Source organism: Siphateles boraxobius, unplaced genomic scaffold, assembly GCF_051911475.1.
Source record: "Siphateles boraxobius isolate OS27281-9 unplaced genomic scaffold, OSU_SipBor_1 7, whole genome shotgun sequence".
NCBI lineage: Eukaryota > Metazoa > Chordata > Actinopteri > Cypriniformes > Leuciscidae > Siphateles > Siphateles boraxobius.
This window is the reverse complement of record NW_027509197.1, coordinates 32,302,292-32,317,091: the sequence shown is the minus strand read 5'-3', so window position 1 is coordinate 32,317,091 and position 14,800 is coordinate 32,302,292. Positions and strand designations below refer to the sequence as shown.

The window sequence follows — 14,800 nt, the reverse complement described above, 5'->3', positions numbered from 1 at the left end:
TTACATTTTTAAATATATTCAAATCATTTTAATAATCCTTTACAATATTACAGTTTTTACTGCATTTTTGATCACACAAATAACCTTGGTGAGAAGAAACTTAATAAAAAAATATCCAAACTTTTAAACAGTAGTGTAATTACTAAAATACATAAATCAATGGACATTTCACTGTGCAAAGTCAAACAAAAAATATATATGTAATGCTACAGTTAAAATGATTATTTTAATATAAAAATGGCCAAAACCATCCTCACTGCCACACAACGGCGCCTTTCCTCGCCCCTGTCAATGTGCTCTGCTCTACATGCAAGTAAGATAAAAGGCTTGTATGCCAAATTTCAATAGCTGTATCAGCCTATCCGGACACTCGCGTATTACCCAGACGAGTCATTATACTTTATATACCCTTGGCATTAATTGAGAGCTAATGGCATTTCATAGATATCCTTTATTTGACCCCTTTTGTGCTGAGCGGCTTTTGTATATAGCGGGAGCCAGTCTCCCAGAAGCCCCTATTCCACCTGGGTATCTATGCCTGAGGGAGACAGTTGTCCCATAATACCCTTCACAGTGTGTGTGTTCTTAACATACGGGTGGGATTCTTCTGAAGACGCTCCCACAATCTGTGAAAGGGCAGAGCGAAGTACTCAGGCCCAGAGCCATGCAGAAGAACACTATAATATAGTGCTGTAAAACATAGAGGATGAAGCAAGTGGCCGCCCACACCACAAAAATTACTTACTGAAGTGGTCATAATTAGTTATTGATCATCGACAGCTAAATTGAAAAATTCAAATACTTAAATGTGCATCTCAATCGATCTAACTGCATTCGACTACAGCTGCACGATTAATCGTTTAAAGGTCGCAATCTCATTTCAAACACCCACGGGATCTTATTCCTAAAGGACTATGATTCAGCTATGTCTATTAAACCTTTGACAAGTACGAACAGCGAACATTCAGATATGCATTGATGCTGCCGCTGACCCAGAGAGAGCACTTTGTCATGTAAAGAAGATACGAAACAGCTTCACAGTCTTTTCAACCACATTATCATTATTTCTGTATTCCAATAATTCAAATGATCACAGAAGTACTGGGATAAAAGTTTATCGTTTGAATATAAACACTGATGTCTACAGTAGCGATCAAAATAGAGCAAATCACCTTTTTAAAGTAACTTGACCCTTCAAATAAACACTATCAATGACATCGTTACACCAGTGAGCGTTAACATTTTTATTTGTCATTGAATCATTCATTCAAAAGATTTGTTCATAAAAACTGATTCATCCAGATCCAGTTACGAAACAAGGGATGTCTTTTTGAGCGAGTCATTTAATCATTGTCATGTCTTTGTGTGGGCGCGCGGCTTTGAGCGTTCTCGAGCCGTGCGCTCTCTTGTCTGTATGCCTTGTTAGATGTGCGGAACGTGGTGTTTGGATCCCGGCACCTCTGTCTAGTTTGGTTTCGGTTCTGTGTCGGGATTCGGACATTGATGCTCCGCTTGTTTGTCCTCTGTTGAGAGCACACAGGATGAGCTTACACTCTTGTCGTGTGAGCGTGCGGTTTGGAGTTTGCTCCGGCCGTACGCTCTTCTGTCCACGTGTGTTGTTTTTTGTGAAGCGCGCAGTTCGTGTTTACATCGGCCGCGTGCCTTCATGTCATGTTTTGTCTTGTGCTGTGTAGCACACAGCTTGTGTTTTACACTAGCTGTGTGCTTTCATGTTGTCATGTTCTGTGAAAACGTGAGTGTTCTCATTAGCTGCGTGTTCATGTCTCGTTTTGTGTGAGCACGTGGCTTGTAATTTGTTTTACTGGCCATGTGCTTGGGTTCTAGTCATGTTTGGTGAGTACATGGCTTGTCATGTATGTTTCCTTGTGCAATGTGCTCTCCTGTCGGTTGTTTAACCCCGCCCATCTTGTTACCTGATTATTGATTCATTTGCTCCAACCGTCCCCCCTCGTTACCCTCTCTTGTTTACTACTATTCTCCTTGTGTTTGCAGTTCTGTGCTGGTTGATCGTTAAATGTTACCTTGAGTGTTTCCTTGCTCTAGTCAAGTCATGTTGAGTTAAGTCTTGCTGTCTTGTTTTCCCCCACAGGGTAGTTTTATTTTCATGTTTTTATTTGATTAATAAAGCCCATTATTTCTCCTGCAATTGAGTCCTCGCTCCCTTCACTCAACCTGACAGAACCTCTATTAAATGACGTTAGTTTGTTTAGTTGTCTATTCAGAATAGTGTGAGAATCATGATCTCTATTTTAAACAAAAAAAAAAATTGTGATTCTCAATTAATCCAGAATCGTGCAGCTCTACTTTGCAGCAACACAAACTGACATGCTTGTTTTCTTGAACTCCATATGGCATGATTTTATAAACACTTCAATTACTCAGTCCTTCAATTCTTAAACAAATCGTTCCAAAACTTTAAATTAATTTACTCAACCTCATGCCATTCAAACATATTTTCTTTATTCTTTCAAAGATAAAAGCAGATGTTAGGCGGGATGTTGTTTACACACTGTGGTTTTCCATACAATGAAAGTGAATGGGGTGTTGTCAAGCTTTAAAAATTATACAAAAAAGCACCATGTAAGAACAATAAAATTCTTTATTGTATGAATCACATGCAATATTGCAAGCCTCCTGAAGCCATATGATAAGTTTATGTGTGGAAGAGACCAAAGTTGAAGTCGCTATTCACATATGTAACTCTTAAATCTTATTTGTATGATTTAAATATGTATGTATATGGGACATGCTTGTTTGATTGGGCAAATTACACAAACACATGCCTTTGGTGTGAGAGACCCGGGTTCGAATCCACTGAGACACCAATGTGTCCCTGAGCAAGACACTTAAGCCCCGTTCAAACCCCGAGCGACTTTGTCGCTGTATGTCGCTAGGCTCTGTACTGTGATGTCGCTTGTGGGCGTTCGTAGTGCTGTCGCTCTAATGTTATTGGTAGACTGCACGTCTGGCCATATCTATACAAAATACCATCACAAGTGATATATACAACTATACAATTTTAATTTGACTAGGAATTAGGCTAAAAAGAAACAGTATGTGCTGTTGGGAGAGTGTTTTTATATTACCATAGCAATGTTCAGTGGATTAAATAATTTACTACATTAACAATCGATCAATCAACAAATTAAACTCACTCATACTGTCATAAATTACTAAAACATCATTCGAATTTGACAAATTTAAATTTTCTTGTCCCTAATAGTCAAAACAATGCAGGGGAAACTGTAAAATGAACTGCAGCAGTACTAAACTTGCATCATAAAATTAGACAACTCGAACTATAAATGTATGAATTAAACTCACTGAGATGTCGACAGTTTCTTTTCCATGCATCATTTTATTATATACATATATGTGGTTACAGTTAAATCATATTAAACAGTGTAATCATCCTTGAACTCTTCTGTCTTGCCTGCACTCGAGACGGTGACGTGAGCTCCACTGAAAAGGCTTCTTTCCTATTGGTTGTCGCTCGAGAAAATCGCTTCTCATTTGCATAAAGTTGAAATTTCTCAACTTTTGTCGCTTGTCTCTTGTCGCTTGACACGCCCACATTCTGTCGCCAACGGTCAATGTCGGTCGTTTCGCCGGATGTCGCCAGTGCTCCATTGAAATTAATGGGATAATGTCGCTTTGTCGCTGCGTGTCGCTGGCGGTGTGAACGGGGCTTTAACCCCTAGTTGCTCCAGAGGCGTGCGACCTTTGACATATATAGCAATTGTAAGTCACTTTGGATAAAAGCGTCAGCTAAATGAATAAATGTAAATGTATATATATACATACATGCATACAAGCATACATACACACTTGGAATGGCATGAGGATAAATGATTGCAGATCATTTACTCATTTTTAGGTGAACTATCACTTTCAAAAATATTTTTTAAAATCTCACAACCCCAAACTTTTGAGATTTGTGAAATATGCACATCCTGTATGAGCTTCTTATAACTATTCACATGTGTTTGGTTAACACTGAGCAATGTGAAAGACTGCAAATTAGCCTTTTAAAATAGACAGGAACCAAGAATTGCAGATATGTTTGGCAAAACGCTTTACACCTTCACACATTTATGATTGGAGGGGTTCTCCTTTAAAGGCTTTTAAGTCTTAATCCTGCAAAAAGGCTCCTGCAGAAATTCAAAGGCACGTCGCAAATTTGAATATCTCCACAGCTCTGTCCCTCCCCCCTTGAGAGAAGAGCAGATAGTGATATCATGTGCTTTACCTTCGCTGCTGGGCTTTTATTGAAGTGAGGGATAGTGTTGTGATGTCACAGACAGTTCTCATCGAGTGGAATTAGCCGATAGATCAAATCCCTCAACCTCGTGGGAGAAATAACAGCGCACTAACTAATCTGCAGTTGAGATTTTCCTGCAAGACGGAGATTGAGTCTCAACTTGTGATGTGCTGTTAAAAAAAATGTCAGAAATCAAATAGATCCCGTTAATTACACTACACTTAAATTACTTATGCAGGGCCACACTGAGTTAATATCTTCAACCATGGATGAAATCCAGCTCATCTGGTTTGGGTAAATGTTTCCAGCAGTCATAAAGTTAGCACATTAAACCCATTTATTATCAGATTGTATGTATGCATGCATTGCAGATAATACATGGGTTTAATGTGTCAATTGGCCCCATTCCAAGTACTCTATTTGTTGAGTATGTCTTCCTCTTGCTGTAATATTTCAGATCACCATTGTATTCTATAGTTCTGTGGAGCATAGCATAAAGAATCAATATTATCTCTACACTGATATTAACAATGACGAAGCAGTATTTAAGGGTACATTGCACAAGAAGTCTTTATTCACAAGAAAAGGCCTAGTCAGAGAAAAACCTACCTAATAAGTATCCTGTTAATACTTGCTAGCCCACGGTACATTGTTTAACGGTTTCAGGCAGTTCAGAGAAACTATAAGCTCAATATTTGGACAAACACAAATCATTTCTCTATACTTATAGTCAACAATGGCCAATTAAAAGTATAATATTATAAAGTGTTAATACATTTTAAGTGTTCTATTAAAAAATAATGTAAAAAAGATAAATCTGATAAAAAAATGACGGTAAAGACATGTTACAATAATGTCCATTTCAAGTAAATGCGTTTCTTTTGATCTTTCTAATAATCAAAGAATCCTGAACAAATATATCACTATTTTCACCAAAATATCAAGCAGACCAACTGTTCAGAACATTGATAATAATAAGAATTGTTTCCTGAGCATTAAATCGCCGTATTAAAATGATTTCTGAAGGACACTGAAGCCTGCAAAAAATGTAGCTTTGCATTCACAGGAATAAATTACATTTTAAAATATATTAACATAGAAAACAGTTATTATAAATTGCAATAAAAGTTCACAATATTAATATTTGTTCTTCATGCTGATGTCCAAATTAAAGACTCCAAATACTTGTAAATCACGCAAGTCTAACAACAGTCTTGAGGAAACTTGATGGACAAAAATGTATTGTACACACAATATTGCCAGCAAAATCATCTTGAATATATGGTGAATATTTTATATATCAGCCAAATCCTCCTGAGGGCAAATAGAAGGACACAGAATTTAGATTTTCAGATTTACATACAGTACACTGCACAGAGCTAAGAGGAAACTCATGCCTCTTTCCTTAATCTGTGCATCCCCAGAACACAGAACCGTTACTGCTGACTTAGCTGCGCAGATGCTTTGGAAGAGCCAACGGCATCGGCTCAGGAAAGTGTGTCAGGCAAGCATATTTGTTATAGAGAGGGCAAGCCAAGAGCTATCCTGAACAAACGACAACAAAAAAAAGACCGTAGGTGAACCCAGTCAAAACACAGCCGATGTTTACAGGTTTAAGACGATAACTGTGACTCGGGAGTCCATTTCAGAGGCTAAAAAAGACTTTTCAAGCGGCAGGTCACACCTTTCCCCTCACACCCCGCCCCGCTGGGTTCAATCTGGCCATCGCCGCGGTCACAACACTCTGGATCCGAGGCCTTGCCAGAGAGCAGGTTGGAGGGCATCAACAGACACCGAACATGAGACAGAGCTTTTACTAAAAGCTCAAGAGGCTCTAGATTTTATTAGAACGCATTTGCAAGGAAGCGGACATCCTCTCTCTCCCTCCTCACAACGCTGCCGATCACTCTGCATCCGATAAGAGGGGCGAGGCCACTGGGAAAATGCTGCATCATTCATGGTTGGGTGTCTCCTCGCGTCACGCCATGTGACCCGCTGACACACTCCCATATTGTTGGGGGTTGGGTGCAAAGGCAGGCAGGAGCATGGTAGGAGAACCTGACCAAAGCCTCGTGCCATTGTGACACTCAGCGGATTATGTCTAAATAAAGCCTCAGCACTGCATGAATCACTCTGCTACTGATCCCACTGCTCAATGAGAAAGGGAGTGAGAGAGAGAGAGTAAGAAAGCAATGTAAAAAAAAAAAAAAAGTCGAGGGAGCAGGAATGTGAAGTGGAGAAGGCGTTCATCACTGGAGTGCCATGGCTTAGCCTAAGAGGCTTGAATAATCAGTGGTTAAGCTGTCAGCCCTTCTCTTGCACCTACCGTGTGCTACAAACTCCTGTGCGCTTTTAATCAAACAAAAACGATGAGATCCAGCCATGCTGCCAAGACAGCGCTATAAGACAGGCCTCAAAGTCTCTTTAAGACTTATCCTGACATATTATATTCGCTGCAATGAACAGGCACCATATGGCAGATATTTTCTCAAGTCTCTGACGTAAAGACTACACCCAGCCTCAAGTCTTTGAGGTGAGGCAAACACTTTTCCATTACAGGTTAGTTGTATAAACCTTTTTGAAGGGCAAGCAATTTAGCATATTTTGCTCATCTCTAATTGGGAGTTCAAGCCAAGTCTCAAATCCATTTGGTAAACGTTTTCTATACAATACAGGTTAGTTTAATAAACTTTATTTAAACTTTAATTAATTCAATATGTCGTTCAGTTGAGTCTAGGCCTTAAGTCCAAAGTTTTCAAGTACAGTGTCAAGTACAAGTTTGAGTGTTAAGTCTTTGAATAAGAGTCCCTTACGGAGTGTTCTATGAAGTTTTTACAACAGCAAGGATGGCCCACTATAACATCATTAATATTAAAGTACCCCTGTAGTCAATAATTTTATCCCTTAAAAATCATCCTTGAACACCAAAATGGCATATTTAAGTGTTTTCCTGTAAAAAAACAAAAACATTCTTTATGTTCTAAAATAGACTGAACACTACAACCATGATTCATTATACGCTGAGCCATGAATATGCAAATTAGCCCCGTCTCCACTGACTCACAAATGCTGCACAATGGTTTTGCTCTTTACAACGTTGGACACATAACGATAATGAATATGATTAGCTTTTTGCTTGACTATATTATCAAACAGCTAATAGTGTTGCTAATGTTAGACAAACCATCTTCCCGTTCGCCATTTCAGTCTGCCTTCTAGAAATCAGCATCCTTAGAAACGCTTTGAACAACTTAGAATTAGGGCTGCACGATTAATCGAATTTTAATCACGATTTTAGCTTCCCACGATCAAATCCGCGTGATCAAGCGATATTTAAAATGCGGCATTCCTTTCACAGAACTCTCCGTATCTAAGGTTTCTATTTTTTTTGCAAAGTCAATTTAGCACTTCCTAAACTGTGTGATCACGTGCCTCCATGAGCCACAGTGTGCGAGAGAGTGTGTCTGCGTGCAAGCGACAGAGCACGAGAGAGACGTGTCCAAGTGCGCGAGTGTGTCTACGCGCAAGAGTGAGTGTGAGCATTAGTAAATTGGTACATACTACATAGTAATATATAATTACTATATAAGAGGCATGGAAGTTCGATTAATGGACTCCAATAATCAGTAGCCTACGACAAACGTCTTGTTTTGAACTATTGTTTAATAAATAGAAATAATTCGAGCACATAAACTTTCATATGGAGGATTAAATAAGATTCAATTTATGCAGTAAGATTTCACAACTAATCACTGAAACTGTACCACAACCAGGTTTTAAGTTTCCTAAATGTCAAATAACAATGACTCTAAATTTTATCCATTAATTGAACTTCCTTAGTTCTGCCTTGAAATGTTCTCATGTTCTCATTGGTTACATTCTGTTATGGAATATTTGTTTTTTATTGATTGTATATTTTGAGTTTTATTCACATCCATTATGCAGGTACAATGCAAGTTTACATTTTGCTTCCTAAAATATATTTACACAATGTAAAATAGTTCCCTGTTGAAGTTTTGCTATATTTTCTTTATTGTTTTCTTTATTTGTATTTATTCTTTAAGGAGATGCACTGAATTTTTATTTTGATGCACATATGTGTACATTAGCAGGAGTGTAGCACAATATGGATGTGAAAGCAGTTATAATTAGCCTATGTGACAATAAAATTTGTTTTGGGTAAAATCAACAAATAATCGTGATAGTTAATCGTGATCTCAATATTGACAAAAATAAACGTGATTATCATTTTGGCCATAATCGTACAGCGCTACTTAGAATGTAAGTGGAGAAAGGCATATAGTTCAGCATAACATCGTAATATTAATACCTCTTATACATAATTCACCCGCTATATTGCTAAATGTTCACAATTATTCCTATCAAAAGAAAAATATAGCGGGATAACCTGGCTATTCTTGAGACTCCACTGCTTTGCAGATAATGATATGCTAAAGCCCGCCGGCACGTTGAAGTGATTGGCTACAAAGTAGTTTGAGATGTAAGAAACACCAGTGATTTCAAACCGCGTTTTTGAGACTGTCTTTGGTTCACTGCAGTTTTAAGGAGAAAATACTCAATAATGGTGTTGACTTATGATTTTTCACATGGTTTGTCCATGAAATCCACCACATAGACATTTTTTTTTCATTTGTTCATTAAATTATCTTAATAACAACAACAACACCACAAAAAATTAAAAATCTTATTATTAAATGTATTAAAGGAGTAGTTCACTTTTTAAGGGGGCTTTCACACCAGCACTTTTGGTGCGCACCCGGGTTCGAATGACGTCAGAGTTCGGTTAGTTTGGATGATGTGAACGCTGTCTTCCGAACTCGGATGCGCACCCGCGAACCGTACTCGGGTCCGCTTAAAAAGGTGGTCTGGGGTACGGTTCATGTGAACTCCAGTATGGTTCGCTGCTGATATGAACGCGATCGAACCGCGGAAGTGAACCACTATTGATGACGTATATCAGTCGTCAGTGTGTGTGTGTGTGACAGCCCGCTGTCTTTGGAACGATTTTAGTACTTTTGCGGCAGACAGACACAAGTGTGTTTCTGTATGTTTTCTTTGAAAACAGAACCAAAGGTTAAAAAAAAGAAGAACAAATGCGAAGCGAGCAATTCTATCCATTTTGACGTCTTTTCATTCATAGCGGGGCCGGTTACCAAGCAACACGATTACGCACCAGCTGCAGCTTGATGACGCAAGCGTACCACGGTTCGGATACAAATAATATAATGTGAACACAGTCCATCGGGGGCAGGGGGGAGCAATCGAACTCTGGTTCGGAACAGGCAATCGAACCAAGTGTGAAAGCATCCTAAAAAACTTTTGCTGATAATTTACTCACCCCCATGTCATCCAAGATGTCCATGTCTTTCTTTCTTCAGTCGAAAAGAAAGTAAGGTTTTTGATGAAAACATTCTAGGATTTTTCTCCATATAATGGACTTCAATGGGTACCAAACGGTCCAAGGTCCAAAAGACAGTTTCAGTGCAGCTTCAAATGGCTTTAAACGACACCAGACGATGCATAAGGGTCTTATCTTGCGAAACGATCAGTCATTTCAAAAATAAATAAAAAAGTTTAAGTTTTATAAGCACAAATGCTCGCCTTGCTCTGTTCTGTGATTCACGTTTGTGACTCTCCTGCTCGAACTCGTTCATCAAAATGAACAAATCTTTTTTCGAGTCATTTCGTTCGTTGAATGAAAAATCCTAGAATGTTTTCATCAAAAACCTTAATTTCTTTTCGATTGAAGAAAGAAAGACATGGACATCTTAGATGACATGGGGGTGAGTAAATTCTCAGCAAAAGTTTTTTAAAAAGTGAACTAATCCTTTAATACAAATAATAATAATAATATTAATAATATATTAGTACTAGTAACAGTATTAATAATAATAATAATAAAAATATACTTTGATTTTTTACAAAATTTTACTTAAATGTTATCAAATAAGGGAAAAAAGCAATGCTTATTCATTAACCTTTTCCAGAACATCTCCTATCAACATCTATCAAATACAGGGAAAAAAAAATTTCCCTAACCTTTTCAAGAACATCTCCGCTACATCGCTGGAAACAGTCAATCAATCAAAAAAATAAATAATAATATATATATATATAAATTCTAGGAAATTAAGATATATTGCTAAAAAAAGGGGGGAAAAGGATCATTCCTCTGTGGTGGATCAGTAAGAAAATCCATATTGTTAAACCCTGGATTTTATATTGGGATTCCAATTTATGTCTCAAGTCAAGGGTCTGAATCTAAGTTGAGTCTCATAATTAATTTGCAACATTCACAACTCCAAGTCCAAGTCTCAGAGCAGAGTTCCTTCCTCTGCCATCTAGAAACACAGAGAACAGCACAAGGTAACCATGTGAATTCGGTGTATAGCTTGGAGTCCATGACTGATTAAATTGGTTCACTGACAGATTAACAACAGGATGACCTGACTTAATCAAACAGCCAGTCGAATCAGTAGCGTACATGACCTACGGATCTGCAAATTCAGACAAGCCTGCAATGTTGCTCTAACCTTTTCTTGAACATCTTCTCCACTACATCACAGGAAACAATAAAAATAGCTGCGCCATCCAGCCAAGCATTAAGAACGATGGCAGCGGGTGGTCCAGGGCCGGTTCGACTCACTCCCACCCCCACCTCCAGCTTCCTGGGTCCTGATTGATCTCACGGCCCATCGGCGGGTTAAATTACACTGCAGAGTGGCTTTGCGGAGAGACAAAGGGCCCAGGATTTCACAGGCCATAATTCTTTCCGGGCCTTAACTTTGAAAAGGTGCAGCATTCAATGTCGGCCCACGGCAACACTTTGCATTCGCTTATGAATTATGACACAGCCATGACGTTTTAAACTTACTATACAGCCATGCTGGGGAGACCTGCGTTCCAATCAGGCCGAAGGGAGGATGGGGGGAAAAAACATTCTGTGTCAGCACCGAGTATCAGTAATAGCGACATGTAATACAGTAAATAAAAGTGGCCCATCTTCTGGCTGAAGCTAAAGACGAGTTGGCTTCTTTCCACATCCTACTTGCCGAAAGCATTGAAGTAAAGTCGGAATTGAAATGATTTACATGTACATTCATGTTTGGATCTCAGTCCAAAATGACATCCAGGCTCCCATAGTTTCCTGGCACATAGGGAATGGAGAGGAAGCCCAGGGAATGGCAAAGGCCTTTTGATACTGCAACTCTGCCGAACCAGCAACTCGGAAGCCAGGACAGCATGAGATCCGGAGAAAAAAAAAAACAAACAGCCAAAGCACAAAAAGACCAGCTGCTTCGAGATCATGGGCGTCAGCGAAAAAAAAAAAAAAAAGTCTTGTTAGAGAGAATATACTCTATATAATTGAACTTGTCTGGCAAGTAATAGCTTTTCCTAAAACTTCATGCATCCGTTTCATTTTGATGAAAATATACAGTGAGGTAAATATGCAACTGAAACTAATCTAAAGTGGTTTAAGAGATATAAGTCCTCATCGATGACATTTGCAATTTACTCTAGCTTAAGAATCTGCCCATATTTATAATCATACTATATGTGATAAGCTTTCCAAGCCAACAGCTAAAAAAGGCACCATGCTAAAATGTAAATCCGGATTGCCTGACAGGAACATTTCAAAACACTCAAACTGTCAGTAAAACAACTTCCAAATCTAAGAAAATACTAGATCTAAAAGTCACAGTTCTTTATAAGTCAAGCATTAAGGCACGTCTCACTTCTCAGGAGGTACCGCTATTTGTGCAATGATTTAGAAACAATATAAAATCAGCAATATGAAACCGCTGAGTTGTTTAAGAGTAAACATGACAGGCAGCTAAAAGTCAATGGTAATGTCATTGAAATTTCCTTTCTAAAATGCAAAAGGTTGCAATAGGTTCAATGAATTTCTCGATTAGCATAAGATCTGCTATTTGCATTTTAGGATTGTGATGTGATCCACTTTACAAGGACTGCAGGACACGAGATGTTATGTAACTTCCCATATCAATGCTCAGTTAAATAAAGGCAAAATCTTTCAGACCTTCTATGTTCCTATAACACGTCTGTGTTAATTGAAGATCCATTTTTGTTTGGACAATCATTCCTTCTTTATTCCTCATTTGGAAACAGGCCAACAAGGCGGCAAAGGAATAATGGTGTTAATTAAGACACCTGTTCTTCTGTGAATTTACTCGTTGCTTCCAATAACCCCAGATAATAATAAATGCTCTACATTTCAAGATTGCTTAATAAACAGAATATATAAAGGTATGATGTGCTTGAAAACAGCTGGTAGTGCTGTTAATCAAATTGATTGGAAATCTCTTTACTATTGGCCAACTGTTAAAGTGCTGGAGACAAGTTCAAGATCTGTCAAACCATGGGCAGGTATTGATGTTTGCACCACTTCAATCTAACACAGCACCCATTCACATCGAAGCACTGAACTGGATGAAGACCTAAGCAGTTTTTGTCTGCTTTGCTCTGTAGAATTAGACCTGACTCATACTCTAAGCAAGTATATTAACGCTAATACTTCTAGCAACTTGATTTCACACATGAGTGCATCCTGGATTGCAAGTCCAAACTTCTATGGTCAGTTTTCTCGTTCAGGTCAACCACTGTCATGACAGAGCAATAGTTTCTTATAGAATTGTGTTAACAAAAAACTTTGTCTTCTCTCTATTCTGATAGTAAGACGATTAAAAATACAGTTTAAAATGCTGTCATTATTTACTTACCCTTATGTTTTCTTAAACCTGTATGACTTTCTTATTTGGAGCACAAAAGAAGATATGAAGAATGGTGGTCACCAAAGTTTTCATTCCCACTGTCTTTCTATTGTAAAAACACAAGTTAATTCACAAAATATATTTTGTGCTCCACAGAGGAAAGACAGGCATACAAGTTTGGAACAACATGAGGGTGAGTAAATGACGACAGAATATTAATTTTATTTGAAGGTAACACCACCTCTACTCTTTTGGGTACTGAAATTTATTTCTGCCAAATTTGCTCAATTATAGACGTTAAAGGTGGAATGTGTAATTTCCACGACACTAATGTCAACATACATTTTGTTTTGAAAGCTTCTGAAAACCCTCCTATTAAACAGATCATCCCGCCTCAAACTAATGTCATTGGTTGAAAAAAGTTTGATCTGAGAAATGTTAAAAGTTTGACGTTTACACTTTTTCAGAGAAATCAAACTACAAAAAGCTTACCATAGGTATTTTAGCATACACATTTTGTTTTGTATTTTCAAAAATGTATAAACTATCTACAGCAGAGTACAAAAATTAAAACATGTCGACCAAGCATTAAGTGTAATGCATAGAGTATGTTTCTGGCCTTACTGACCATATCGGATGTTTGAATACCTTGTTTGAATCAGTCAGTCCAGTAGTAACATCATGACATTGGTAATCCTAGAGCTGCAAAACCATCTGTAAGTTTGCTTGAAACACTTCAGGATTCTGGATTCTGACACACAGAAAATAAACTGCTGCAGGGGTCAAGGACAACACAGAGGAAACGTGTGAAGCTAAAGTACACACTGGGTTTGTGGCACGGAGCATCGGTTTTCCAGCATAGCCGGTGGGCATTACATCGCTTCGGATAAAGTCTTAGATAGAAGAAGTGGTAAGCACTCTATGTGAACTGAGTTTGGGCTCGAAAGCAGTGACCTCACAGATTCTAATCCCTCATCTCTCTTTGCACGCTTCCCTCTGAGAGGAACTGCCAGAGGGGAAAACTTGAAAGCTAAAGAGAGTGAGGGAGGGTGCGTGAGAAAGAGCGTGTGTGAGAAACAGAGACCAAATGACATGCGAAGAGGAAAGAGTGTACAGAAGCAGAAAAAAAAAGCACAACAAAGTCATATTTAGGTACTGGCTTACCTGCACACAGTTCACAAGATGGGACGGTGAAGTGAGGATAGTCAAAGGGGTTGTGGGAGGAGGGTCCGGGCGGGTTGATCCAGCCGCTGACGGGTGGTCCGGGAGGGAGGAAGGAAGGATGGAGTGACAGGGAGCAGGGAGACGGGGAGGCCAGAGGGGGGATATGAAGCACTAGTCCTCTGTCTTTCTTTCTTTATCCCTCTGGCACAGAGGCATAGAGGCAGACACCAGTACCTGCAGCCACTCAAATAATAGGAGAGAAAAGAGTGCTCACATCCACATACGCTCCAGCACAGAGAGGAAAGAGAGAACGCCCCTCCCACTCCCTTCCAGGACCCAATCGCACACAGACTTCACCGGCAACGAATAGGAGCGCAGGCAGCCGGTGCCATGGCCTAGCCAATAAGTGCAATTGCTCATATCCAGTTGGAATAATTAGTCAGAGAGCAGCTTCCCTTCTGAAGGACAGACAAACGGGCGCACTTACCCAATAAGTGTGATTTAAGACCGCATCCGACATTAGAGTAATTAGATTGTGCCGCACTTAACCTAGCAGAATAACGTTGCATGCTCCACTGCAGAACTGGCAGAGGCGCAGGCT

At 39.0% G+C, this 14,800-nt stretch overlaps 1 protein-coding gene across 17 annotated transcripts in view; it reads right to left on the bottom strand.

Annotated features, from left to right (window-relative positions):
• The window catches only part of pcbp3 (poly(rC) binding protein 3), a 67,241-nt gene extending 52,737 nt beyond the window's left edge, over window positions 1-14,504 (bottom strand). For 9 of the 17 annotated variants that reach the window (XR_013197129.1, XR_013197130.1, XM_077215981.1 and 6 more), the window contains exon 1: window positions 14,200-14,460. The gene's annotated coding sequence lies outside the window, so the exon portion shown is untranslated. Of the gene's footprint in view, window positions 1-14,199 lie in introns of all 17 variants that reach the window. The other 8 variants (XM_077215986.1, XM_077215978.1, XM_077215985.1 and 5 more) reach the window with 6 other exon arrangements.
• Between the last annotated feature and the right edge of the window lie 296 nt (window positions 14,505-14,800).